Source organism: Marmota monax, unplaced genomic scaffold (genome assembly GCF_021218885.2).
Source record: "Marmota monax isolate L192 unplaced genomic scaffold, Marmota_monax_Labrador192_F-V1.1 WCK01_AAM20220418_F8-fsc00111, whole genome shotgun sequence".
Taxonomy (NCBI): Eukaryota; Metazoa; Chordata; class Mammalia; order Rodentia; family Sciuridae; genus Marmota; species Marmota monax.
In genome coordinates this window covers 4,589,099-4,614,833 of record NW_026695067.1, presented here as the reverse complement: position 1 = coordinate 4,614,833, position 25,735 = coordinate 4,589,099, and the positions used below count along the sequence as shown (strand labels likewise).

Sequence of the window (25,735 nt, the reverse complement as noted above, 5' to 3'; positions counted from 1 at the left end):
GGCATGAGAAGGGCCTTATATTGCACCCACCCCTCAGTTAGCCACAGAGAGGAAGGGGCCCAAGGAGTGAAGGAGGCAGGCTGAGTTCCACTATCTGCCAGGCTCAATGCCTTGACCTCTCCAACCTGGCAGCCTCCCACATGCCCCAGGCCACAGCAGCCCTCTGTAATTGTAGGGAGCCCATTCTATCCCTCAGGGCCCACAGGACAGGTGGTGTCTGGACAGGTCTCCAGCTCTCTGGGAGTTGCATCCTTCCTATCCCAGTCCTCCCTCAGGGCTCACCTTCCTTCCCCCTCATGCTGCCCTCCATCAGGTCCCATTGAGAAAAGACAAGGTGGTTCTGTATCACAAATAAGAGAAGTGCATGAACTGGGGCCTCCTGTTTGCCAAGAGTGTGACATGCTTTCCTTCAGATACTCAACTACCCTCTGTGGCAGGCACTAGTTAGAAGAGCCAAGGCCCAGAGGGGAGCCAGCCACTGGGGAAAACAAGGGCTTAGCCCAGGTCTCTGAGCTCCAAAGCCTGTGCTTATCAAAGGATTTCACAACTCAGCCAGGGCAGCCAGGGATCCCCAGGTGTAGAACCAGAATTGAGTCATCAGTTTTCAATTAATGAAAAGAAATCAGGCCAGAGCAAAGGGGCAGGCCCTGGGAGGGTCACTGAGGCTAGGACATTCAGTGCTATAGATTGATAATGAGGAATTATATTTTACTTATATACTAGTAATTAAAAGTAATAACAGGGCTGGGGCTTGTACCTCAGTGGTTAGGGTGCTTGCCTAGTTATGTGCAAGGCCCTGAGTTCAATCCCCCCAAAAACAATAACAATAGCAAAAGCAACAATAATTACTAACAGTTTTATGATACTTAAAGATGTGCCAAGCACAGCATATTTAATTCCCTTCCTTCCCACAGCGACCCTACAGGTTGTTGATGAGTACATGATCATCCCCATTTTCCAGATGAAGGAAATAAAGCTCAAGGAAGCTATGTACCTTACCCAAAGTCCCACAGTTAATGGTGGCACTGGAATTCGGAACCCAAGTGGTGTGGCTGCAGGATGCTGGTTAGAATCATTGTCACGCTGCCTCCCAGTCAAAGCAGAGCAGGAGTCCTCAGTTGACTCTTGGAGCCTCAAGATGTGACTCTCATAAGAATGGTTAGGAGCTAGGCCACAGAGTCTCCTAAGTCTAAAGGACAGAGGCAGTGGTAAAGACCAGAAAATTCCAAGCACTTCCTGGAGAAAAGGCACAGCTGGGCTGAGAAGGACCCCAGGCTGGTGTTGCTGATGCATGGAGCAGATTGGGTCTGAATTTCTGGGGTGACGGCCTGCCCCACATTCCCTTTGGGGCCTCTGAGGGTGGGCTTAGGGCTGGTGAGGACAAAACCCTTACATCCTACCTGGAGCGACCGGGACTATCTGTTCAGCTGCCTCCCCTGCTGGATGTATGCTGTGGCTCCCTGAGGTAGGCTCTCTGGGAGGAGACCTCACGCCATGATTGCTGCAGCAGTCTTTTACAGCCCTGGCAGAATAACCAGAACAATGTCTTCAACACAAGGACATTAACTTTGGCATTGAGCTGTCTGATGGCTCTGGATCTCAGGGAAGCCTAACCCAGATATCTTTGGGCTGCACTGGGATGCAGATTCAGCTCCCATCTCACCAGGGCAGCCTGGTCCTGACAGTCTGTAAGTGCTTAAGGGTCCCAAAGCCCTCACTATCACCCCCATGCCCAGCTACAGGTGCCTGGTTATGGGTTCCCAGTCTGCAGCCTCGGGAATCTGGGTCAGAAGCATAGAGAAATGAAGACCAAGAGGCGTGGACATCTGGGAGGAGTACCACACCACCACACTGTTTAGAGACCCCCTCCCACTAAACAGAACCTAGAGAAGAGGGTCAGGTCAGGAGGAGGGTCACACACAGACTCCTACAGGGACCTTCCCTGAGAACAGTCAGGAAGTCAGACAGGCATGGTGTCTGGTGTCTGAGTCAAAGTGAAGGCCGCACAGTGGCAGCAGATGGTGTGTCCCCAGAGCAGGTGGGCGGGGGAGGGGAGGAAGCCTGGCGTCCACTGGGCCAGGGATGAGAGGGATGACATGAGTGTCTATGTACAGGGTTGGGGGGACCTCTCCGTGTTCTGTCCACCTTTCACCCAGATTTATGGACAGTGAATTCCCTGAGCCGGCACTCGGCAGGCAAAGTGCCTCCCTGATTCGCCCTGCCCCTCTTTCCCCAGGGAAACCACATCTAAAGAAGCTGACCACCGGGGCTCCAAAGCAGTCACCTCGGTGACCTCAGAGCCCACCAGATCCCCCATCTGGGGGGAAACAGTGAAAGTGGAGACACTCGCTGAGAATTCAGGGCAAGAAGGTGAGGCTGGGGGCTGGGTGGGCTGGTGTGTGCGGGAGGGGCTGTAACACACACCCCCAGCTGTGGAAGGCAGAAACAGGCTCCCCACTCAACACAGCTGGAGGCCACCTGAACCGCCTCCCTGGGCTCTGTTAAAAGCATTAAAAAAAAAAAATCATAATACCGTCACGCCTCATCTCCCCAGCCTGCTGGAAAAATGAGTTGTTCCACATAAATGAATGCAAGCTTATCTTTTTTTATGACCATTGTTATTATTTTCATGGTTGTTATTACTGCTGTCTCCCACTGAAATGGCACATTACAGCTTCTTGGCATGTCCCCATGCATCGATCATTAGAGTCACCACCTCCCAGGAGGAGCCATGATGCTCCCATTGCTTAGAAGAGAACACTAAGGTTCAGGGAATTTAAATAACTGGCTCAAGCTCAAGTACTCAGCAGAGAGCCTAGGATTCAGTATTGGATTCAGCACTACATGTTCTCACTGGAGCTCCTAGGTTCTAGCTGCTGCCATTTGAGGTTTTTGTGTTGTTGTTTTGTTTTTGTTTATTTAGTACTGGAGATTGAACACAGGGGTGCTCTCCCACTGAGCTACATCCCCAAGCTCTTTTTATTTCAAGACAAGATCTCACTAAATTGGCCAGGCTGGCTTTGAACTTGCAATCTTCCTGCCTCCACCTCCCCAGCAGCTAGTATTACAGGCATACCCCACCACATCCAGCCAAGTTTTGGGTTTTATTAATGTCCCTAAAATGGACACTTATTCCTGCCTATTCCTCTCAGACTATTCCTGCCGGACTGAGCCTCCAGGTACCGGTGTATGTGCACACACATGCATACTTACATCTTCCATGCTGTGGGCCCATCTAAAATCTAGTTTGGGTGACAGCTTGGCTAGGCACACAGGAGCACTGGCTGGCTGGTGCAGGACTGCTGTGGCGCACTGGCCACACAGACTACAGGTACCCAGCTGCATCCCTGGTCTCATCCAATCAGAAGACCCTCAGGCTGGCTTCTTGTTGTGGCTCTCCCCAAGAGGACAGGCTTAACCTCTCTTCTCAAAATCTTGCCAGAGACTTAGAACTCCTTTTCACCTCACAGATGGCAAAAGGCCACTGCTAGAGACTGTGGGAGGGAGAGAGGGAATGGCAGGGGAACCTCAGTGAGAGGAGAGGAGACAAGTTTGAGGTCCAGCCAGAGAATTTTTTTCTGCTTGTAAAGGGATACATGAAACTGTGTGATGGTTTGAGATGACACAAAAGAGGAGGAAAATTGGCAAAGGATTTTATGCAGCTACACGTGTCTGCCTGGGTGTGCACGTCTCTGTGGATGCCTGCATGCTAGTTCATGTGTTCGTGTGAATAGTATTGTGTGTGAATATGCACTGTCTCTGTGCCTGTAGGCAGGCATGTCTATGAGTTTTGTATGTGTGTGTGTGCATGGGTGTGTCTGGCTGCAACAGTGTGATCTGTGTGCATCTGACAGTGCATGAGTGTGTGTGTGTGCACGCGCATATGCACACACACATACATGCATGTACATGAGGAAGTTAGGGGTTGTGGTGTGTGGACCTGGGCTGTACACATCTGGGGTAAGAGAGGAAAGGGTGTGATGAGGTCAGTAGCCCTGGGGTCCATCTGTGCAGCAGAGAAGGGGCAGGACTAACTGCAGGAGGGATGGAGGAGGGTGGGGAGGAAGCACAGGCAGGCAGGGAATATTGGCAGGCACCTCTTTGCAGATTGAAGTAGCTTGTTGGAACCCGGTTGCTGTGGTGATGCAGGGGGTGGGGGTGGGGGAGATGGGGGCCAGGCCAAAAGGCGGGAGGAGGGTGGGAGGTAGCTCAAGGATGTGTTAATGAAAAGCAAAGGGGGAGCTGCAGACCCTGGGTCAGGGCCAAAGCAGGCGGGTGTCAGAAAGGGCCTGTGGCTACACAAAGGGAGCAGCGGGAGGCCGGAAGGGCGCAATGCCCAGAAAGGAAGCTGATGAAGCGTGCTTGTAGCATGTGGACAGGAGCAGGGAGGAATGGCTGTCCATTCCCCCAAGTTACAGCTCATCTGACTAATAGAGCTCCAGAGATGGGGGTATGGGGGCACTCCTCTTCTGCTTGGCCTCAGCAAATCCCAAGCAGATCTGGGAACTCAGGTCCATCAGGAGTGAGCACGAGGGGCCGCCACCTCCATAGCTACTGTGGCCTTGATCCAGAGCACTGGAATCCCCCAGCTGAGCTCTGCCCAGGGCTGGGTGAGTACGTGGAGAGCTGCAGATGGTTAGCAAGCAGGAAAATAGTCATGAGGAGCATTTGCACAGAATTGTGTAGCTTAAAACACACTCTCCTCCCTCAGCTATCCCAGGGAAGGGACAGGACTTCTTTCTTCATTTCTTCCTTCTTTCCTTCCTTTCTTTCTCTCTTTTAAAGTATGAACATTTTGCAGAGCAGGTCCATGGAGCTCAGAGAGGTTAAGTGATTTGCTAAGGATCACAGAACAAGTCAGTGTCTTAGACTGGAACTTGCGTCTTCTGACTTTAAATCCCTCGCCTCAGTCAATCTCAAAGCCCTTTTCCTTTGAGCATGGATCCCATGCAGCCAGCTCTCAGCTGGTGTCTTTCCCTTTCTGTGTGTTCAGGATAGCTATAGGGAAGAATGAAAAAGGAAGGACAGTTGGTAAAGCCTTTGGTTTCCTTCTCTACCCCCACATCCAAATGACCCATCCCACTCCAAGTGACCTGGCTGCTGAGTTTGGGTTTAGCACTGAGCTTCGCGTTGGCTGAGCTGTCAAGGGCTGGCAGCTATCCTTGGTACTGAAACCTTCCCCTCCCGTGAAGAGAGGCTCCCAAGGGTCTCAGGCACATTACTCCACCTAATCCTCTCTTTCCTGTTTTTCTATAGATCTCTCTTTTATCTCCTCCCTCCTCCATATCTCTCATTCCTCCTCCATTCTTCTCTTCCTTTGCTCCTTTCTCTTATTTTCTTCCTCCTCAAATCAGACTTCCAAGAATGGCCAGATGCCTCAAGAGTCACCAAATCCAGATTTCTCATCATTCATTTTTCTAGCTGTGTGATGGTGGCTCAGTTATAGAACCCCTCTGTGCTTCATTTTATACATTTTTAAAGCAGAGTTGGCAATACCATGGTGGGAACTTGTTGAAATAATGGTTAAAGTGTGCACATTCAATGTCTGGTACATACAGGTACTCACTAAGTGGGACCACTGTAATCTCCAGGGCATCTGTGTTTATTCCTTAAAGTTCATCCTGAAGTTCATGTCACTTAATGAGAAAAATGTTATCTTATTTGAAAGTGTTTAATAAGTGGGGTGTTATTCTTAGTGTTGAGACTAATTTTTATTTACTTGGAGTAGACTTTTATTGATAGTTGCATAAAGGATTTCTGGAGCAGATCACTTTTTCCTTATTGAGTTTTCTCACCTGCAACATGTGGGGGTTGATTCTTCCCCATCCTAAGGAGCTGGTGGGAGTGTTTACGACCAGGGCCTTCTTGCTTGCTTGTGAATCTCTGTGTGCACTTGTGTGTCTGTTGCCATGGGGAACTAGGCTTAGTTTTTGGGGTCCATCCCTGGGATGGGAATTTCCTAGCCACAGGGGAAAATCACATTTTGGAGTCCTAAATGCACCTGGCATGGAACCTTGCCTTGCTCAGAGGCTCAGACAGTTCTTGTGGAGATATGTGCACATGTGTGTTCCACACATGTGTATGATTCCTCTGTGTGGCTTGTGCCCCTTGCTCTTAGCAAAATCTCTCACCCCTCACTCTCTAACCACACTAGGAAGTAAGATGTTCTATCAAACCCTGTCCTAACCCCGTGCTTAATTTTTTTCTCTCCAGATGTGATCCTAAAGGTGATGGACTATAAAAATAAAGACAAGCTGTTGTCCTACAAAATCCCCATTAAATACCTGCGTGTCTTCCACCCCTATCACTTTCAGCTGGCAAATGTAAGTCACAGCCCTAGGCTCTGGGCATGCCCTCTGGCCAGAGCTGGTGGGAAGAACTTTGATGCCCTCAAATAATCTCTGAGAGCAAACTTAAGACATCCCATGCTCACTCCACAGTATGACTAGCCTAGGGACTCAGGAAACATCACTCATGGCAGGTAGATAGAAATAATGCCCACAGGAATTTGAAATTCTCACAGACCATGGGGTTGCATCCCTGTAATCCCAGCTACTCAGGAGGCTGAGGCAAGGGGATTGCAAGTTCAAAGCCAGCCTGGGCAACTTGGCAAGAGTATGTTTCAAAAAATAAAAAAGGAGCTGAGTATGGTGGCACACACCTGTAATTCCAGCAGCTCAGGAGGCTGAGGCAGGAGTATTGCAAGTTCAAAGCCAGCTTCAGCAAAAGTCAGGCACTAAGTAATTTAGGGCTGGGGATGTGGCTCAGTGGTTAAATGCCCCTGGGTTCAATCCCTGGTACCAATAAATAAATAAATAAATAAAAAATAATCAAAAAGGAATGTATCTTAGTGGTAGAGTTACTACTAGGTTCAATCCTAGTAAGGTGTGTGTATGGGGAGGGGGGTGGAATTCTTGTCCATGAAACAGCTCAATTTGCATAAAACAACTATCACATTACATGAATACACCAATGAAAGATTTCACATATTATAAAAGAAGGAGTAGATCAAGGAAATACAGTATTTACAGAGTACCTACCATGTTCCAAGTCCTGTGCTAGATGCTTCCCACATCATCTAATCCTCAAGGTGAATTACATTTTGCTTACATGAGACTGGAGCTCAGGGAAAGGAATCTTCTCATCCTCGGTCACAGAGAAAGCTGCAGAGTTGAGGTAGAGCCCAGGTCATGCAGTCTCCTAAGCCAGCTCTTTCTTTACCATCTCCACATGTGGTAAGGCCCAGGAGGAAGGCCCAGGAGGGGTTGGGGCATGTGGCAGGTAAAGCATTCCCTGGAATGTGTCCCTCTAGGGGACAACGGAGCAGCAGCCTAGACCTCCCAGGTTAGCTTTCCTGCTCCCACCCAGTGCTGATTGGGGGAGAGGGAGAATTCACTCCTTCATTGCTCAAGTACTTATGGCACCTACTATTGCCAGACATTGGGCCACAATGAGAAGAAGCATCAGTTTTCCCTACCCTTACATGCATTCAAGGTCTCTTTCGTGAGATAGAGTAAAGAACATGTGAAGCCAAATTGTCTCTGTTCCTGTCCCAAGTCTCCCATTTACTAGCTGGATGCCAATAGAAAGCTAGTTAACTCCAGGCCCCCATTCTCTGTCAGCATACCTCCTGGCATGGTCATCTGGAGGGTCCAGTGCAATGAAGGGCAAAGTCTCAGGCACATGAGATGTAGTTCCAGTAGTCTCCCTCCTCTGACTTCCTTTTTTTTTTTGGTACTGGGGATTGAACCCAGGTGTGCTTAACAACTGCACCACATCTCCAGCCCATTTTTGTATTTTATTTAGAGACAGGGTCTCCCTGAGTTGCTTACAGCCTGGCTTAGTTGCTAAGGCTGACCTTGAACTCACGATTCTCCTGCCTCAGTCTCCCAAGCCGATGGGATTACAGGCAACACGGGCTCCTCTCTCCTTCCAGGACCTTTCCAAGTAACCTTTCATCATGGCCCCAGAGGTCTTTATCTTCTGTAGGCCCCAAGAGGAACTCAACCCTAGGGCTTCACAATGAGGCACCAGGGTCAGCAGGGAAGCAAAGATACAGAGAGATGAGTGGCTCCCCCTGGAGACCCGGCACTTGAGCTCCAGTTTGGGAGTATTACCTGGCCCCTGGCCTTCCATCCACTTATAGCCCAGGCCTCGTTATCACATCTTTACCAAGAAAGCAGGCAGCAGGGTCTTTGTGAGGGCGATGAAATATCCAAATGGAAAGCAAAGATTTATTATATTGATCTCCTTGGAAGGGCTCACAGGGACCATGAGCTTTAATTATCAGCTTGGAGCCCCAGCGGAGCAATGCCAAGTGATTGTCTGCAGAGGGCTGGATTTATGGCCAGCCTCGGCCCCTTAGATAGTCTCCTTCTTGTGTGTCTTCTTCCCCCACCCTGTCTCCAGTCTACCCAGCCTTCGAAAGAAAGCAAAGAAACTGCTGAGCCCCAGTTGTACGCCACCATCGTTCGGAAGAACAGTTTCCTCCCCCGCTACGTTGGCTGTGACCACACAGCTCTAGAGGTACCCAGCTGTGGCCTTCTGGGGTGGTGGGTGGGGCGGGAAGGGGCCGGGTTTAGAGCAGGCCTTGCCCTTGGCCATCTCTGACTGGCCTGAGAGAATGGAGCACAAGTGTCCAGGGAAAAAAATCAAGGAGAAAGCAACTGGATCTTTCCAAAATAGCCAGAGTAGTTTGTGAAGACAAAACTTGATCTGGGATAAAGGTGTCCTAGCCTGTCTTTCCTCATTGCCCTTGAAAGTGACAGAAATGGGGGCTGAGTGATAGCTATGCTTTTCATGTCCCCTCTTCCTGGCCACGCTACAGAAGGGACCAGAGTCTCCCATAGCCATGATTCCTTAATGTCATGGAAGTTGGGGAGAAGCACTGTGTGTCTTACCTTTTCCCATAGCCTCTGACTGTTTTCAGTCCTAATCTTCCCTCCTGGGGCAATGACCCTTGACCTAGGGCCTAGGTGCCTCAAACAAAAACTTAGGTCTCCCTGAGTCTTGCTGAAGTTTGGCTAGTCTGACAATTAGGTGTCAGGAGTTCATTCACTCATTAAGTCAGTCAACGACTGTTCACACGGCCTCTTTCATTAGCCAGGCTAGGACTGGGTCTAGCTTGGCCTGGCTTCTGCCCCTTGAATCATCACCCTGTACCCCTTGGCCCTTCAGCAGCTTCAGGAGAAACAGCTGATACTCAAGGAAGACATAGTCCATAGGGATCTGTCCCCTCCATCCTCACTCACAGCCTTCAAACTGCCCCTGGGTGGCAGGTTCATATCCACTATAGTCTGGGTACTATTCACAAGACCCAAACTCTGGGCTTCCCATAACCCAGCATGGCTGACTTAATCTCCCCAACCCCCTATAGCACTGTGAGCCTGGCAGGGCAAGAACTATTCTTGAACCCTATTTCACAGCTGGGGACATTGAGACCCAAGGGTGTAATCTTGTATAGGAGCCCAGAGCTCCTGACCCACATCTCCGCTTCTCCACAGCCAACAGGCATCCCATCTCTCCTCTTTCTTATATTTGGCTATTTCCTGGGACAGTCAGCTGCCCACTCACACACAGAAATAAGGAAGAGTGGTCACACATGGCCTTGCTGTTCCCAGGCTGCACACCCACAGGAAGGGAGTCACATCCCCAAGATACAGGCAGAATCTTGGGCCTGCAGGAGGCGCTGTGGACCTGCCCCACCCCCAGTCCTTTGACTTGTGGGCCTCTCTGGCCCCCAACACCCCTGCTCCAGCACAGACCTCTCCCTGTGTATATGACAGACACAGCCGCATGAGCAGATGTCGCTTCTAATGGCAGACTGGAGAGCACAGCAGGAAAAGAAATGGCTTCTGTTGCTCACCAGGCTGTCAATAGCAGGTGTGCCTGGGCAGCTATCTCATTCACACATGACCAGAGCCAGAGTAGAACAGGTGGAAATTACCCCCAGCCCTTCAACCACCCCCCTCAGCCCTTACACCTGTTGGAGTCCTGTAAGTGACAGGGTCTGACAGCTCTCCCATGAAACAACACCTTCAGAGATTCCCTGGAAGACTTTGGTGAGAGCTGAAAGGTCCTCAGGACTATTTTGAGCCCTTATCAGCTGACACACCTGTGTGGAGTTAGCTGACAACTGAGATGGGTCCTGGCAGAGGGGCCTTAGGGGACGGTGCTGAAGGAGAGGATTCCGAACAATCCTCTCTCTGGCCCTTAAAGGTCAGAGCTAGAAGGATCATGGAGATTATGGTCCAAACCCTCAGTGTACAAGTCGGGAAACTGAGGCCTAAAGTGGAACAAAGGCTGGCAAGGTGACCCAGCTGAAATAGGCATGGCGAAGGCCTCTTCCCATCCCAACGTATGCCTGAGGCATGGTCCCTCAGCTGTACCCAGAGCCCCTTCCCCTTCCTGCTTTTATTCCTTAGGATTCTACTGTCCTCTAAGACCAACTCAGCCCCAGACCTCCCTTGGGTCAACACCTGTCTCTTCCCCCCACTCCCAGGTGTCTGCATTTCTCTTTCACACTCAAACATAGATGCAACCTCTCCTTTCTCTGTTCTCCCTCAATAATGTACTCACTTGTCCCACAAACATATATTGAGCTCCTGCGCTGTGCCAGGCACTATGTTAAAAGCTGGGAATGCAACATTGACTGAGCCAGGCATGGTCCCTGCCCATATGGAGCCTGGGCACTAGTCAGACAGAAAATAAATAAGACATAAATTAGAATAAGCACAAACTATGATGCGTGCTGTGGAAGAGGAATGCAGAGATAGAGAGAGGGAAATGTTGGGCTGCTTTAGCAAGAATGGCCAGAAGACTGCTCAGAGGTGGCGCCATATAAATTAGAGGAGAAAAAGCAGCCATGATAAGTTGCAGGGGGTGGGGGGAGTGGCAAGCAGAGGGATCAGAACATGCAAAACCCCTGAGACAGAAACAGGCAGAACATGTTGGAAGAGTGACAGAAAGAGTCTGGAGCAAAAAGAGGGGGCTGGGAGCTAGCAGATGTGGGCAGAAGGGCCGACAGATCAACACATGCAGGCCTTGGCAATATGGTAAGAACCATGGTAGAAAGGCTGGGGGTGGAGCTCAGTGGTAGAGCACTTGCCTAGCATGTATGAGGCTCTGGGTTTGATCCCCAGCATGGCAAAAAGCAAAATCTATGGAACACATTTAAGGAGGCCATTGCAGGATCTGAAGCAGGGGAGGGACATGATGATCCCATGCATTTCTAAGAAGACAGTTTTTACTACAGTGTGGTAAAGAGAAAGGGAAGATCCGGCATGAGAATGGAGGTGGAGTGTCTCCTGGAGACACTCCAATTTCTTCTCTGTTGCCTTCCACCACGAACGTGGAAAGTAGCACCAAGAGATGACAGAGGACAGGAGATCATCCTGGGAGGGCAATGGTGAGTGGGTGATAGCTGGAACCGGATGAAGACAGGAGCCCAGAGATGTTGATGTTAGGGATTCCCTTCCAAATCAACCCTGGCTAGGAAAGCCTTGGGGTGAGCCCCAACTGTTCCCAGGAGAATCCAAGGAAAACTGGCGGTGAGCTCTGACCTTGGGAAGCTCAGTGTAGTTGGAGAAACCAGACCTAGGGTCTGGTTTACAAGGTGTCCTCTAACAGCCAACCTAATCAGAGACTCTGCATAGCCCAGAACAAGCCTGGATAAGGGTTTTTTGTCCCCTTTGATGGACAGAAACTGAAAGGAGCCAGAACACCTAACTAACCCTAATTCTGCCCCAGAAGCCATCAGGGGAGCCAAGGGTAGAACCCAAATTCCCTGACTCCTCCCAGGCCCTGACTCTTGTCTCACACCTTGTCCCCAGTGGCCCCTGCTGTAAAACATTTCACTACTAAGTCCCAGCAGTGCCCTAAGGAAACTGGGGTCACTTGCCTTAGTCAGAGAAGGCTGCCTCCTGAAGCAAGGCAGCCGCGAGCAAAGCAGGAACCAAGTGAGGCGGGGAACCGAGAAGAGCAGATGGAGGGGGTGGACGATGGCTGGGGAAGGAAGAGCAGGCAGGATGGCGGGATCTGTGGGAGGGCTCAAGGCCACATGGGCTTCACCTGCCTCCTCTCTTCTCCAGGTCTTTCTCCGCGGAGTCAACGATCCACTGGTCAACAACCCCAACCCCATGGTGGTGATTGCCCGTGTGGTTCCCAACTATAAAGAGTTTAAGTAAGTGAAGCCCAGGGGGGCATGGGCAAAGAGCTGGGGGCAAAGGACAGAGGTTGGTGTCACTGCCACCACAGGCAGCTTCCAGGAGCTCCAGAAAGCTCCCCTCCCCCAAGACCCCCCAATCTCCCTCCCACACCCAGGTCTGAGGTCCCAGAGAGCTTCCTGCAGCAGAGGCCTCTAGGTCTCTCCCTAGAGACCTCAGACCCCTGGAAAGGGGCAGCTGGGACATCTCCTGAGAGCAAGCAGGGGAGGAGGATGAGGCCTGCATGGAGCCTGAGGAGCTGGAAGGAGCCAGTGTGTGAGGATGAGAGGGGACCTTTACCCCCGCCCCCAACCTGCCTCCCCAGCTCAGACCCGCCATCCCGCAGTCCCCTTTCCCACTCTAGTTCAGGGACACGGTCTCCGCCTACCAAAGAGGCAGGCTAAGGCCATCTTGGAATTCTGTGACGTTAGCCCTACCTGGGAATCCTCTCAGCCTCCTGGAAGTCTCCCTGGTCTCCCAGCCCCAACTTGTTCCCAACTTCTCAAGACGTCCTTAATATACCGTCCTCAAGAGGGGATTCAGGCTAGTTTGGCCACTGGAGGTGGGGAAGGTTCCCCAGTGAACACGTGCTCTCTCCTGGGAGTTATATTTCTGCCCCCTTGTCACTTCCCCTGGCTCTGATGATCCAAGAGAACCCCTTAACTCATGTGCACCCCCTGTGGAGTGTTTATGACCTTCCTTCCTGCTTGTTGGAGGAATGAAGATGACTGCGCACTGATGTCCTGATACCCAACAAGCTCAGAGACACACACACATACACGGCTCTCCATGCCCCTTAAGCCTACACTGGGTTTCCATGATGGGATGGTGGGAGTTATTTTGACAAGATCTTCCACAAATGAAGTGGGTAATACAAGGCCCATTTTTGTTTTGTTTTGTTTTGGGGTCTGCGGGTAGAATCCAGGAGTGTTTTACCGAGCTACATCCCCAGTCCTTTTACTTTTTACTAACAGGTCTTGCTAAGCTGCTGGGGGTCTCACTTCTGAGGCTGGCCTCATGCTTGCAATCCTTCTGCCTCCACCTCCAAGTCATTGAGATTACAGGTGTGCCCCACTGTGCCTTGGCTTACAAGGCCCATTTTAAAGATGGGAAAGTTGGCCAAGGCCACAGCAAGTAACAGACAAGGGGACCTGGGAGCTACAGCCCATCTCTTGACCAAGATGAGATTTTCCAAAGCTTAGGTCAGTTGTTGAAAGACCAGGGTCCACCAGCCATGTCACAAGATTCCAACCTGAATGAGGCAGGCCGCCGTACTCTACCCCTCTCTCACATCAATCCAGACTCCAACTAGGAGCCCCAGCTGCCAGGCTGGGGACAGGGCCAAGAGTACCAACCCCTGTCTCTTTGCCTCCCCAGGGAAAATCAGGCCAGACAGAGTCCAGCCTCTATGGGGCTGCACATCACTCCTCTCTCCTTCCCTATCCAATCGATGATGAGTTTTGATGTGCCTCGGGTCAGCCAGAGTGGGTACCCTCAGGTATGGTTCCTTCCCTCATTTCGTCTTCTCACTGGTTCTTACTTCTGGTAACTCACCCACAAGTTTATTGCTTTGCTCAATCATCCAGCAGCACTTGACTATTGAAGGAGAGTTTGCTGCATACCCAGGGCAGGCCTTATCTGTCAGGGCATGCTTGCTCTGAAGAAGACAGGAATCGCACCCGTGGAAATATTAGACATCAACGCAGAACATGAATCATCTAATATCAAACCAGAAAAGACAATCAGAACTGCAAAAATCAGAACAGACACAAAAGAGCAGCTATCATATGATTCCACTTATTTGGGATTCCTAGAATCAGCACATTCACAGAGACAGAAAGTAGAATAGTGGTTACCAGGGGCTCGGGAGAAGGAAGAAGGGGGAGTTAAAGTTTATACTTGGGGTGATGACAGAGTTCTAGGAATAGATAGTGGTGATGGTTGCACAACAATATGAATGTATGCAACACAACTGAATTGCTTAAATTGGTAAATTTTATGTTGTGTATATTTTACTGCAGTAAAAACGTTTTAATTGATCAGAGGAGAGGGTTGTGAAGCCTAGGGGCATTCAAAAGGGCAATCATGACTTTTTGATATGGGGAAGGTTGGTACAGGGTGGTTGAGAACAGCAAGAACATGATGTGAGGCACAGATACCCAGGACATGGTACATGCCAGGGGTGGACAGGAGGGCTGTGTGTCACATCACACTAAGCTGAGGACGGAGTATACTGATTATGGCTGGGTCCTGGGTAATGGCCCTGTTGTTCTCTTCCCCGAATGCACTTCAGTGGGAGCTTACTCTACACAATGGTTCTAACATGCCTAGAAGAACAAAGGGGTTCTTGGAAGTCCCTTTTCTTTTCCACCCATCAGCATTCATGTCTGGCACTGCAAAACTAGAACAAGACACTCCTTTGGAGCCCCAGCCTTCATTTAAAGGCAAAAACATTTGAAGAAGGCTCAGACACAGGCAAGAGTGATGGTGGCAGGAAGGAGTGGGATAAAGGGAAACCCTGGGGACCGAAGCTTCAAACCCAAACCAATCCTCAGCCTGATTTCCCCAGAGTCAACTCACACATGGCCCTGCATTTGCCCAGAAAATTATGAACCAATCAGCAGGCTGTCCCAAGGGGCGGGAGGCACTGACTGCTTTAATGAGTGAGCCCCCTCCCATCCCTGGGCCCTCTTGCTGCCTAACTAGCTGAGTGGGGGAGGTGCCCCTCACCATAGAGACTTCCCCCCAAGGCCTTTTCTATGTGTAAAAACTTGAGGTCAGGGGTCTAGGACACCAGCACCATGGCAGTTGGGCCAGGTTGGGAACTCACTGGTAGCCCGCACAGGGATACCCAGGTGCTGGCAGTGAGTGAACAGGGCACGTTGCTACAAGGGGGTGGAAGGTGGAGTGGTTAGAGACCTACCTGGAGGGGCACGGTCAGCAGGCCTGGACCCAGAGCTTACATCTCCTGCCCTGTCCCCTCTGAGCTTCAGTTCTATCATTTCCACAGTCAATGGGGTGGGGATTTGACTAGATGACTTCCAGGGCCTGTCCTTTCTGATATCTTGGGGTACAATAGTTTCTCACCAGCTGCCACCTTACCAAAGCACTATGGCAGGGGCTGGAGGGTCCAGCAGACTTGGGTTTGATCCCAGCTCTGTGACTTAATAGCTATGTGACCTTTGCCAAAATGCTCAATTCCTCCAGACCTACAGATTCCTATTTTATCAGGCTATTAGGAGAACTTAAAGGATAATCAGGGTGAAACATCCAACCATAGGCCAGTTAAATGGATTCTGTCCCCTTACAATCGTATCTTCCCTAGTACCAAATGTTTCCTCTTAGGCCAGCCTCACGACTGTCCATGTTATATTTGACTTCAAGTAACAGAAAAGTTAACTCAAATGGACCAGAACATTTAGGATGTTTATTATCACACACACAGAAGTCTTGACATAGGATGCTGCCAGAATTGCAGACCTCAAAAGATTTGGGATCTCTTTAGTACCCCAAAATTGCCTTCACCCAGCTAGCTAAAAGCTCATGGAGGCAAGGTGTTTCAGGCATCCCATTCAGATATGAACAAAGGCCAGAGAAAAAGGGTAACTTCTTCTTAAGTGTCATTTTTATGAGAAACTTTTCTCTGTGTGAGACTCAAGTCCAGAGGCCCAGGACCCTCCCTGAAGCACGGCAGCTGGGCCAGGTTGAGAATTCACCAGCAGCCTCTGGGTTCCACCAATCCCTCAGGAGACCTCCCCTCTCCTCTTATTGGTCAGAATTGGATCATATGACTTCTCTTAGCCAATCAGTGAGGAGGGTGTGGCTCTGCCTTGCTGGTAGCCAATGTGCACACGTGTGGAGAAAGGACGCTTCTGGACAAGAGGGTGATCTGTTGTCTGTGAGGCAGGAAGGAGAATGGTGATGGGGTGGGTGGACCTGTGTCTGCTTTTCTGCTCTCAAGCCTAGTGAGTGCTGCAGAACTTGAACTTTGATGAGCTCAGGGATGGTGGGCTATTAGGTGCACCTAGGTTCCCCCACTGGACCCAGCAGGCTGCCCTATTGCCTGGCGTCCTCTAGGCGCTAGGGCAGAACTCCCAGGAGCTGAAACACAAGCAGGGGTGAAAGATCCGTCTGTGCCTTACACCACAGGGGCCTTGTCCATTCCCTCAAACTCCGTTCTAGTGCTGGCCTTCTCTCCTGCTGGACCATTGCCGCACCCCCCCCCCCCCCCGCCACTTCTATTCACCCTCTAAGAAGTAGGTTGGGCATCCCCTGCCTGGGGCTGGGTCCTTCCCTTTGCATCCCTTATGGCTATCACTGACAGAACAAAGCCCCCCTTAGCCAGGTCCACAAGTTCCTTGTCTCCTCCAGCCTCCTGGCTCATTGCCCCAAGTCACACAGGCATCTCCCAGTGCCCCAGGAGGACTTGCTGTTCTCTACATTGTTGCTCTCCTCCAGCCTTCACCTTTGCTGGACTCTCAGCCCAGGTTGCTCCTTCTTTCCTGCCCTCATCCCTCAGGCCTCCTTGCCCCAGGTCAGAAGGTGTGGCTATCTCCTCAGTCATCCACAGTGCACTAAGGCCTCTACATGGATCCTAGGGGTGTGTGTATGTACACCTGCATGTGTGCACATGTGTGCTTACTCATGCCCTGTCCTCTTGGAAGGTGGGGAACTCTGGATGGGGGTAGGGTCTGGCTCTAACTCCCCGTTCCCTGCAGCACCCACATGTATGTCATGGGGAAGTCTCCCAGTCACATTTGCTGCATTCAGTTGAACTTTCACCTTAATAGCAAAATGTTGTTTCCTTCAACTTCACAATAGGCTTTCAAGGTGTCAATCATAAGGCTACTTCTGGACAATGAGAAAACCAGGGGAAGAGGTTTGAGAAAACCCAGAGAGTGGAAGGGGTTTGTTGATGGTCATACAGCAAGGTTGAGGCAGACCCAGGCCTACAGTCCAAAGGGCCTAGCTCCCTGGAGGCCCCACCCCAGCATTCTCCCAGGTTGGTCCCCACTATGCCTAGGCAGAGTAGGTAGCAGTAGGTGTGAGTGTGGGTGGGCCCAGGAGAAATCAGATGAGAGGCCATGAGCCATGGAATAAAGGCTCTGTTCCCAAGGAAGGTAAGTCTGCCTCAGTGGCCTGGAGGGGTTAATGGCTTTTCTGAAGATCACAGCTGAGGGTTAATCACATTCCTTAATTCCATAGCCCACTGTGGCCTTTCCCATTAGCATCTACAGGCAATGTCTACCCTTACCCTGCCCCCACCCAGCACATACATTAGCCACTGACACCTTCCCAGGACCCTGACATCAGACTCTGTAGGTTATATTTAACCTTGAGACACATACACACACACACACACACACACACACAAGAGAGAGAGAGAGAGAGAGAATGAATATTAATATGAATATGAATCAGAGAGACAATGAGACTGACCCTCCCTCCCCAATTCAAGTCTGAGGAGATCTTTCCTGGGGGACTCACCCTGGGAAACATTCAGGGAAGTGGCTGTCCCTCATTAGGCACGCAGCCACTCACCACCTCTTGCTTTATAGACCCCATTTAGACACATTAATAGGTCCCAGAGCAGACAGTGAGCATCCATTAAATAACCCTCTTCCAGGGTGGGGGTAAGGAAAGGGGCAGCAGGGGGATGAGCCACAGGTCCTCCCTGAGTGACCTAATGCCTAGCAGCTGGGCCAGGCCATCTGGATGCCTCTCTGGCACCCGGGAGAATGGGTGTCTCTGGGAGGGACATGGTTTGGGGATCAGTCCTGAAAGATCACTCTCAAGCTCCACAGAACCCAGAACCAGCTTCTCTGGCTTAAGCATGGTGGCCACATGGCTCTCCCAACCTTCCATCATGAGTGTGTGAGGATTACTCCACTCTCATCACCCCAGTCACAATTCCCTGACCCTGCACTGGCCACAACCCATCTCGCGGGGGCCAGTGAAGGCACAGTAGAGGCTTGAGCTGGGCTTGGGAAAACTAGAGCCAGCCATCAGTGTGACAGGCATCAGGGTTGTACCACCATAGGGTGGGACAGAACCCATAATGATGCTCCTCCTTAATGCAGCAGCAACAGTCCATGGAGCATGCATGCTGACCTTTTTTTTTTTAAAGCGATGATGAATTTCCACAGGGGAGCAGGAGGTGGGAGAGGCTGCCCCTGTTTCTGACAGCTCCTGATGGGGGCAGAGGCAAGGCAGCCACTCAGAGAACCTGTGCTAGTGACCGCAGCCCTCCCTACACTGAGGCCCTGCAGGGCTGCCTCCCATCTCCCTACCTTCTCCCTACCTAGGCCCAGCTGCTAGGCTTCTGCAGTTGCCAGGCCTCCCCCAGGTCCCTTTCCATTCTAGAAGTTCTCCACACTGCCATACTCAGTGCCGCATCCACATTCCATTGCTTGTGCCCCTTCCCATCCAGAAGATCTTTCTCCCTCCCTTTACCCTGTCCAGTCTCCCTTCAGAACTTCCTCTGATCCTTTGGCCTTCAAGGCAGTTTCTCTAATCACCCACAGAATGTCTCACGTAGCTCCTTATTTAGGTATTGGAGTTGTTTCATTGTCTAAATTTTCCCTGTGTGTATGTTCCAGCTGCTGGCTTAGTATGCCATCAAGTGCCCCAGCACCTGACAGCTCACATCACAAACACACCAAGGATCTGGAGTCTGGGGAACCTATAGGAGGCAGAGAAGGGCTAGTGACAAAAGTAGATGTCATGTCTAATTTTACACTTAATGATACCTCCAGCCACAGCACAGTTGTAACATTAATGCAATACTTCAGGAAAACAGTTCACCATTCAAGCACCTTAAAATATGCATGTCCTTTAACACAGCGATTGTTTTGTGTATTTGAATTTGAACCAAGGAAATAATTGGGAATATAGAGGTTCTTGGCAAAGAGCATTCAGTACAGCGTAATTGAAAAAAAAAAAGATTGGGGGAGGGAGAAAATAGGCCACTTGGGCATGACAGGAAATAGTCATGGGTAAGAAGAGTTTCTTAATGACTCTGGATATGCCTAGGTTTTGATGGTAAATGAGAAAGGCAGAATACTGAATGACAATCACTGGTATATAAAAAATATGCCCAGAAAACAAAAACCAACAGTTTTATGAACAGTTTTCTGTAGTGTAGGAATATAGGGGATTTATGCTCCTTTTTATTTTACTTTCTTTTCTAAAATGTATTAAATAAGTATGTGCTGCTTTTATAATTGGGACAACCATTTGTGGTATATATATATATATATATATAGAGAGAGAGAGAGAGAGAGACACACACACACACACACAACCTGATGTCTTAACTTGGGAGAAGCTATTGCCCCACACCTGCTCCCACCCTCTCTTTCCAGCTGTCCAAGCCTGGGGGACCTCCAGAGCTACCCCAGTGGAATCAGTCCTTCCTCTTCCAAAGCCGAGATGGAGGCACCAATTTCTCCAAAAATGCAGCCTTGGTGCTGGAATACTACTCCTCTACTTCAGGTAAGTGTCCCTGGTCCCACACCAGGGCAACCCCACACCAGGAGACCTGCATATTTATGAAGGGGTTTTGGAGCTATCTTGCCTCTGCCCTCTGCAGAGACGGGTTAAGAGCCCCTCGGTGCCAAGACAGACTCACAGTACAGGCAGCCAAGGAGAGGAGGGCTTGGCTAGATTCCCTTTCCACATCAGTCGCAGCCATAGGGACAAGACCAGGACGCATGGGCCTATTCCCATACTAGCTCCCTGGCTTTTACTGCACCCATCAATTAGGAGGCAGGGGTGGAGCCCTGAGTTCATGGCTCCCAGAGTGCACAGGGTGGGTCCGGGTAAACAGGATTCAGAGACAAGCTGATCCACAGTCTTACTTCCACACTGGAATTGAAGTCCCCAAAGGACAGAGACAAGGGGAATCCAGAGAAATACCTAGAGGTGCAGACTCTGTTTAGAGTTGGCTTTGAATTCACAAACCCCTGAGGACAGAAGAGAAAGAGGATGTATGTGCAGAAGAAAACCAGTAGGCAGGAGAGCAGGTAGGTGGTGGGTGGGAGAACTAGATCTCCATATCAGAGGATGGGGTTCAGGTGGGGCCCACACGCTGGGATCTGAGAAGCCAGGTGGGGTCTTTGGTGGGAGCCCCAGCTGGTCTTTCCCCCACAGTGAAAGGCAGTGAACCATGGACCTTCGGCGAGCCCCTAGGTGTCTCCGTGTTGCCGCTTAAGAGTCGTTTATATCGCAAGATAATGACAGGGAAAGGCTTGAATGCGCTGCGCATCGAGCGGCTCCCCATTACCGTGAGTCCCCTGCCCTGGGGGGGTACCCCACCTGGTCCCACCTCCTCCCCAAATATGCTCCACCTTGACACAGCTTCCAGGAGATTTTGGTGAAGCTGAACCCTGGGGGAGCTCCCCAACACTAAAGACCAGTCTTGCCTCTGGAGCTGAAGAACCAAGCCAGAGAAACCACCCCTGGGGAAGAAGCACAGGGAGGCCTCCAGGGACAGTGACAAGAGCTCAGGTTCTCCGCCAGTTCTGGGTGTGAACCCTGTCTTGCCCCATCCTCTCCATGGAACCTGAGGCAAATTACTATGGGAGAACTAGATCTCTGGACCTTGGAGTCCTCATCTCTAAACTAGGAACAACATGCCCAGGTTCTAGAGCCAGACTCTGCCTGGGTACAAATTCTGGTTCCAACCTCTTACCAGCTTACACAACTGTGGGGAAATTGTTGAAAGTCTCCACACCTCAGTTTCCTGGTCTATAACTTGGGCATGTAATAATAGTACTTTTCTAATAGCATTGCTGTGAGATTTTGTCAGGAAATACGTAAAGCACTTAGAATGTGTTCTCAAATAAGAATGAATATCATTATGATCAACATGATCTATTTCTCTGCCACCTTTTTCCCTAAAATACTTCTGTCCATCCTGACATAGCACATATGAGGAAATGGGAACTTCCGCTCTGCCAGGAGATGAGCCTGGAGGTACTATTCAGGTCTCTAGAGGATTTGAGAGGGCAGTGTGGAGGTGGTGAGGGAGCAGAGGCCAAGGCCCCGCCCCCCTACCCTGCAGACACCTTCTTAGGGAATGCAGAACAGTGGGCAGAGCAGAGGCCCGTAGCTGCCCTGGCCAGAGTGAGCTGACTTCCCCTTCTCCTCCCCAGGACACCAACCTGAAAACCATAAATGGTGATGCTCCCACAGTGGATCTCTCCTTCCAGCTTCTTTCCTCTGAGGTAAGGCTGTGCTCCAGGGGACACCAGGGTTGGCAGATGTATAACTCCTCAGTGAGTTCCAACCTCTTTCACAATTGCTGGCCTTGTTCTGGGACAAGGGGCCAGGGACTTCTGGGAGAAGGGCACTGCTAATTTGGGTGGGAATGTCTGAGGATGATTTGAAGCACCAGAAAACCAGAGAAAAAGCTGAGAGAAGAGGGCCACCTAGACCTAGGAATAGGTCTCTGATCCAGGCCAAGCCAAGCCTGTTTCACTGGGGTCAAGATTCTACAAAGGTAAACTAGGACCAGTTTGCTTTTGCTGTATCACAAAATTAGCAGCTTAAAACAACACCTATGTACTATCTGGCACTTCTGGAGGTAGGTAGTTCCACACAGTGTGGCTGAAATCAAGATGCTGGAAGGATCATTTTTCTTTCCAGAGGTTCTGGGGAAGAATCTGATTCCAAGCTCATTTGGGTTGCTCAGGATCCTGCAGTGTTGGACTGACATCCCAGATTCCTTGCTGGCTGTCAGCCAGGGGCTCTCAACTCCTGAAGATCACCCACATTCCTCCTCTCAGTGACCTTCTCCATCTTGATGCTAGCAGCCATATCCAATCCCCCTCACACTTCAAAATTCTGACTGCCTCTCTGTTGGCAGCCAGAGAAAATTCTGTGCTCTTAAGAGGTTCTGGAATGATAAGGTTATGCCCACTGACTGTGTCCCTTATCTTGGCATCAGCTGGGTCACATAATGCACCAAAATCAAAGGCAGCCATAGCTCACCATATTTCAGGTTGCAAGGATTATGACAAGGAATCTTGGAGCCCCCTATTGAGAATCCTGCCTACCATAGCAGGGTTGGACCAAATGGAAAGGCACCTGAGGCTGAGTCCTGCTGATGGATGGGCTGCTGTTCCTCTAGCTAGCTATGTTCGGGCTCTGAGTCCTGCTTGGATCCTGGTCATGGGGCTACAGTGCACCTAATAGGCACCTGCTAGAATTCTCTCACTTTCCACTCTGTGATACTGGGATATGGGAGGTTTGACCATGAACCAAGGAAATGTTCAGGATGTCTAGGCTAACCCACTCCTACCAACTCCCCATGCCTGTAAAAGTAGCCACGAGCTCTGAAGACCTTGCCATGAAGAACAAGGGGAGGTCCATGGTACAGGATATGAGAGGCACATCTAGGAGGTACCAGCCCAAAAGGATCTCCCCACAAGTCTCTTCTTGCTGTGGGTGTTCTGCATTGTCATCTTGACAGTCCTCTATCACCTGGTAGGAGAGAGCTTGTTAGCTAGGGTCCCTGATGGCACCCCCTACTACCACCACCACTGAACCCGGTACAGGAACCAAAACAGAAGAAGCAATATCCAAGAAAAGGGACATGAAAATTGTCACAAATTTCCCAGATAGGAGCCCAGCCCTCCAGGGCTTTTCCCAGGGTCTGGAGTCTGCCAGTGGCCACCGCCAGCTCGTTCCTCGCATCCCTCTGCCTCCTGCTGTCTGCACTGGGCACATGCATCCTGGGACTAACGGGAGTGCCGGTGCCCTGGTCAGGGGACTGGCAGACCCAGGCAGGCAACAGGCAGGTGGGCAGGACACTTCCCCAATTGCCTAGGGGCTGGGCACAAAGGTCTCCAGTGATGAATTATTCACCGGAGCTGTGCTAAGTGCAGAATTAATCCCTTTCCTTCCAGCTGGCGGCCTCACTAAATTATCCCTCCAAGTCATGCGGGAAAACGCTGCCGAATTCATTTAGCTGCTGAGTGTTTTGATCTGGGCCTTGTGATTTTAGCTTCCCCTTCCCTGAGCCCCCACCCCCTGGAAGCGGGTAAAAAACCCTTTTAGTAATGGATTTCCAAGAAGAAAGGAAAAGAAAACATATCAAGATTGGGTGTGTACCAGGAAAATAGTACTAGCAGAAATTCCATTCCATCGGCCAAGAATTCATACACACAAATTCCACACATGCACACTCTCAGTCACATTTGAATGTCTACGTGGGGATAGGCACATACGCATAGATTTGCATACGTGCACACACACACACACCTCTGCAAGGTAGCACCCATTTAATGCATATGTACCTGCTCATACATGTGTGTAAACCAACAGATGTCTTCACACCCTATTGGCACATGCAGAAGCTAAATCTCCTTATAGCTTAACTGTTTCTTGGTGAATTTATCTGAGAACTGGACAATAAGGACTCGCTTTGACTCTAGAATGTTGAAGACCAATTTAGGGGACTGAGTATGAAGAGCTAGTGTGAGTGGGTCTCCCATAAGGTTCTGTGGCCATGGTACCCATTTATTCATTCTTTTATGCTGTGCATATTTGATGAGGAACCCCTAAATGCCAAGCACTGTGCAGGGCAAGAAGAATTTTGTCTGTCCCTGTGGACTGAAGTGGGAATAGAAGCCAGTGGTCATGGAGCCAGCTGCCTCAAGCTCACCTTCAGTGGCCTAGAACAAGGTTCTCCTCTTGTCTGAACCCTTTTGGTATATTCTCCCTAAGGGGAGGCGGGAGAGTGAGGATTGATGAAGGGGCCAGGTTGGTATTGCAGCTAAGTCTAGAGTCCCCCTCCATGCCTCTCTATCATCTTTGCTATAAACAATCATTGTCCTCCATGCAAACATGTAGGCATCTGGGTTTTAGAGATATTACTTGAACATACTCCGCCCCAAAAATCCCCCCTTTCATAAAGCTTGCATCCTTAGAGAGCAGGGAATATGGAGCTAACATCAAACAAGTAAATTCATAAGCAGATTCCAGTAATGATAAGTGGCCTGATGGAATTCAAAGTGACATGATAGGGAGTCCTTGGAGAGGTTATGAGCAAAGCTGCTATGACAAAGAGATCCCATTCATTTCAACCTGTTGTTCCACTAAGGTGTTGCCTGCAACTCCATGGGAGAGGGCACCTGGTTTCCATCTCTGCCTTGTAGTCTGTGGAAAGGCAAAAGCAGGGCTAAGGCCAGAATGGTCAATTCTTCCACCATTCAAACAAAACACTGCCTAAAGTTCCAGAAGCCACCACCTGGAACCTGGAGATGTTAGTCTTGTGGACACTCCAACTGCAGTGGAGCTTGTGAGAATGGGCCTCTTGGGGTCCCTGGTCCATGTGGCTACAGCTCTATCTTAGGGCAACTCGGCTCCTTGCACTCCTTGCCCAGGCTCAGATGGACCACAGACAGGAAGTGCTTCAGGAGAAATGGATGTGCATGCTCTATTTGCACATGGCCCCAGCCTGAGGACACATCTTTTTTCTTATGGGCCTCTGTGTCCAGGAAGTCCAGGCACAGGCTACTCTGCTTCTAATTTTGGTGAGCACAGCCTCAACACCCACCATTTCCACATCACCCTTTATTAGAGCTGTAAGAACAAGATCATGGTGGGATTTCCACATAGAGAGTGCAGAGGGCTCTTTCAACACTCCACCACACCCATCAGGGGGTCATTGCACCCTCTCCCTATGCTCTACCATGACAGGAAGCCCACTTCCTCTAGAAGCAGCCCATCCCATGGTTCATAAGTGAAAGTGCCTGATCAGAATGTTCCCCTCACAGGGAGTCTACCATGCCTCTCAGCACTCCTCTGCCCCGGCTCCTGCCTCTGCCCTCTGGGGCTGCAGTGCACCCAGCAGACCTCCTGCACAGATCATATCATCAGCCATCAAGCATGTTTGTGGGCAGACAAGCTAATAGAGCCTACAGGCTCAGTGCCTGGCAGCAGGAGGTGGTCTCTGGTTTGGGATTTTGTTTTTTGAAGGTGGTATATTGGTGATGGGTTGGTTTTTACCTCTAGTGGGATTTCTCCAGGCTATTCTGTTTAGAGTGATCTACCTTAAGCTGGAGTTGTATATGCAGGTAAGTACGTGAATAAATATACCCAGAGACATAAAAACTACAGTACGTATACCCGAATGTATGCAGAAAACCTCTCTTTATCACATAGTCGGGGTGTTAGCTTTAGAGGCCCTTTAGGCTCCAAGAATCCATGAGCCCATGGCCGCCCCACATACACAAGCACAAATCAACCTTTGGTCTCCTGCTTTCCCCCTCTGATCTTGGCCTCTTCTCTTTGAAGAGTATGTATGGTCCCCGGAGAGGCTGTACTTCTCCAGGCTAAGCAGCCTGGCTCTTTTTAATGAACTGGTTTCAAGATCCCACCAAATCCTGGGTGCCCTCCAGCCTGTAGCCAGCCTCTTTGAAGTACAGCAAACACTAGCCAGCTTCCCCGGGCACACAGTGGGTACTCATCAGGTCCGTCCTTGCCTCTGCTTAGAAATGTACCTCCCTGTGAGGTGGGGCAAGTAT

General features: G+C 50.3%; 1 long non-coding RNA gene across 1 annotated transcript in view; it reads right to left on the bottom strand.

Moving 5' to 3' along the window:
* Positions 1-750: 750 nt before the first annotated feature.
* The window catches only part of LOC124081642 (uncharacterized), a 38,596-nt gene continuing 13,611 nt past the window's right edge, over positions 751-25,735 (bottom strand). Inside the window, exons 2-3 of the long non-coding RNA XR_009225262.1 lie at positions 1,401-1,522; positions 751-1,189 (exon numbers count right to left, since the gene is read on the bottom strand). This is a non-coding gene — a long non-coding RNA (uncharacterized LOC124081642). The remainder of the gene's footprint in view (positions 1,190-1,400; positions 1,523-25,735) is intronic.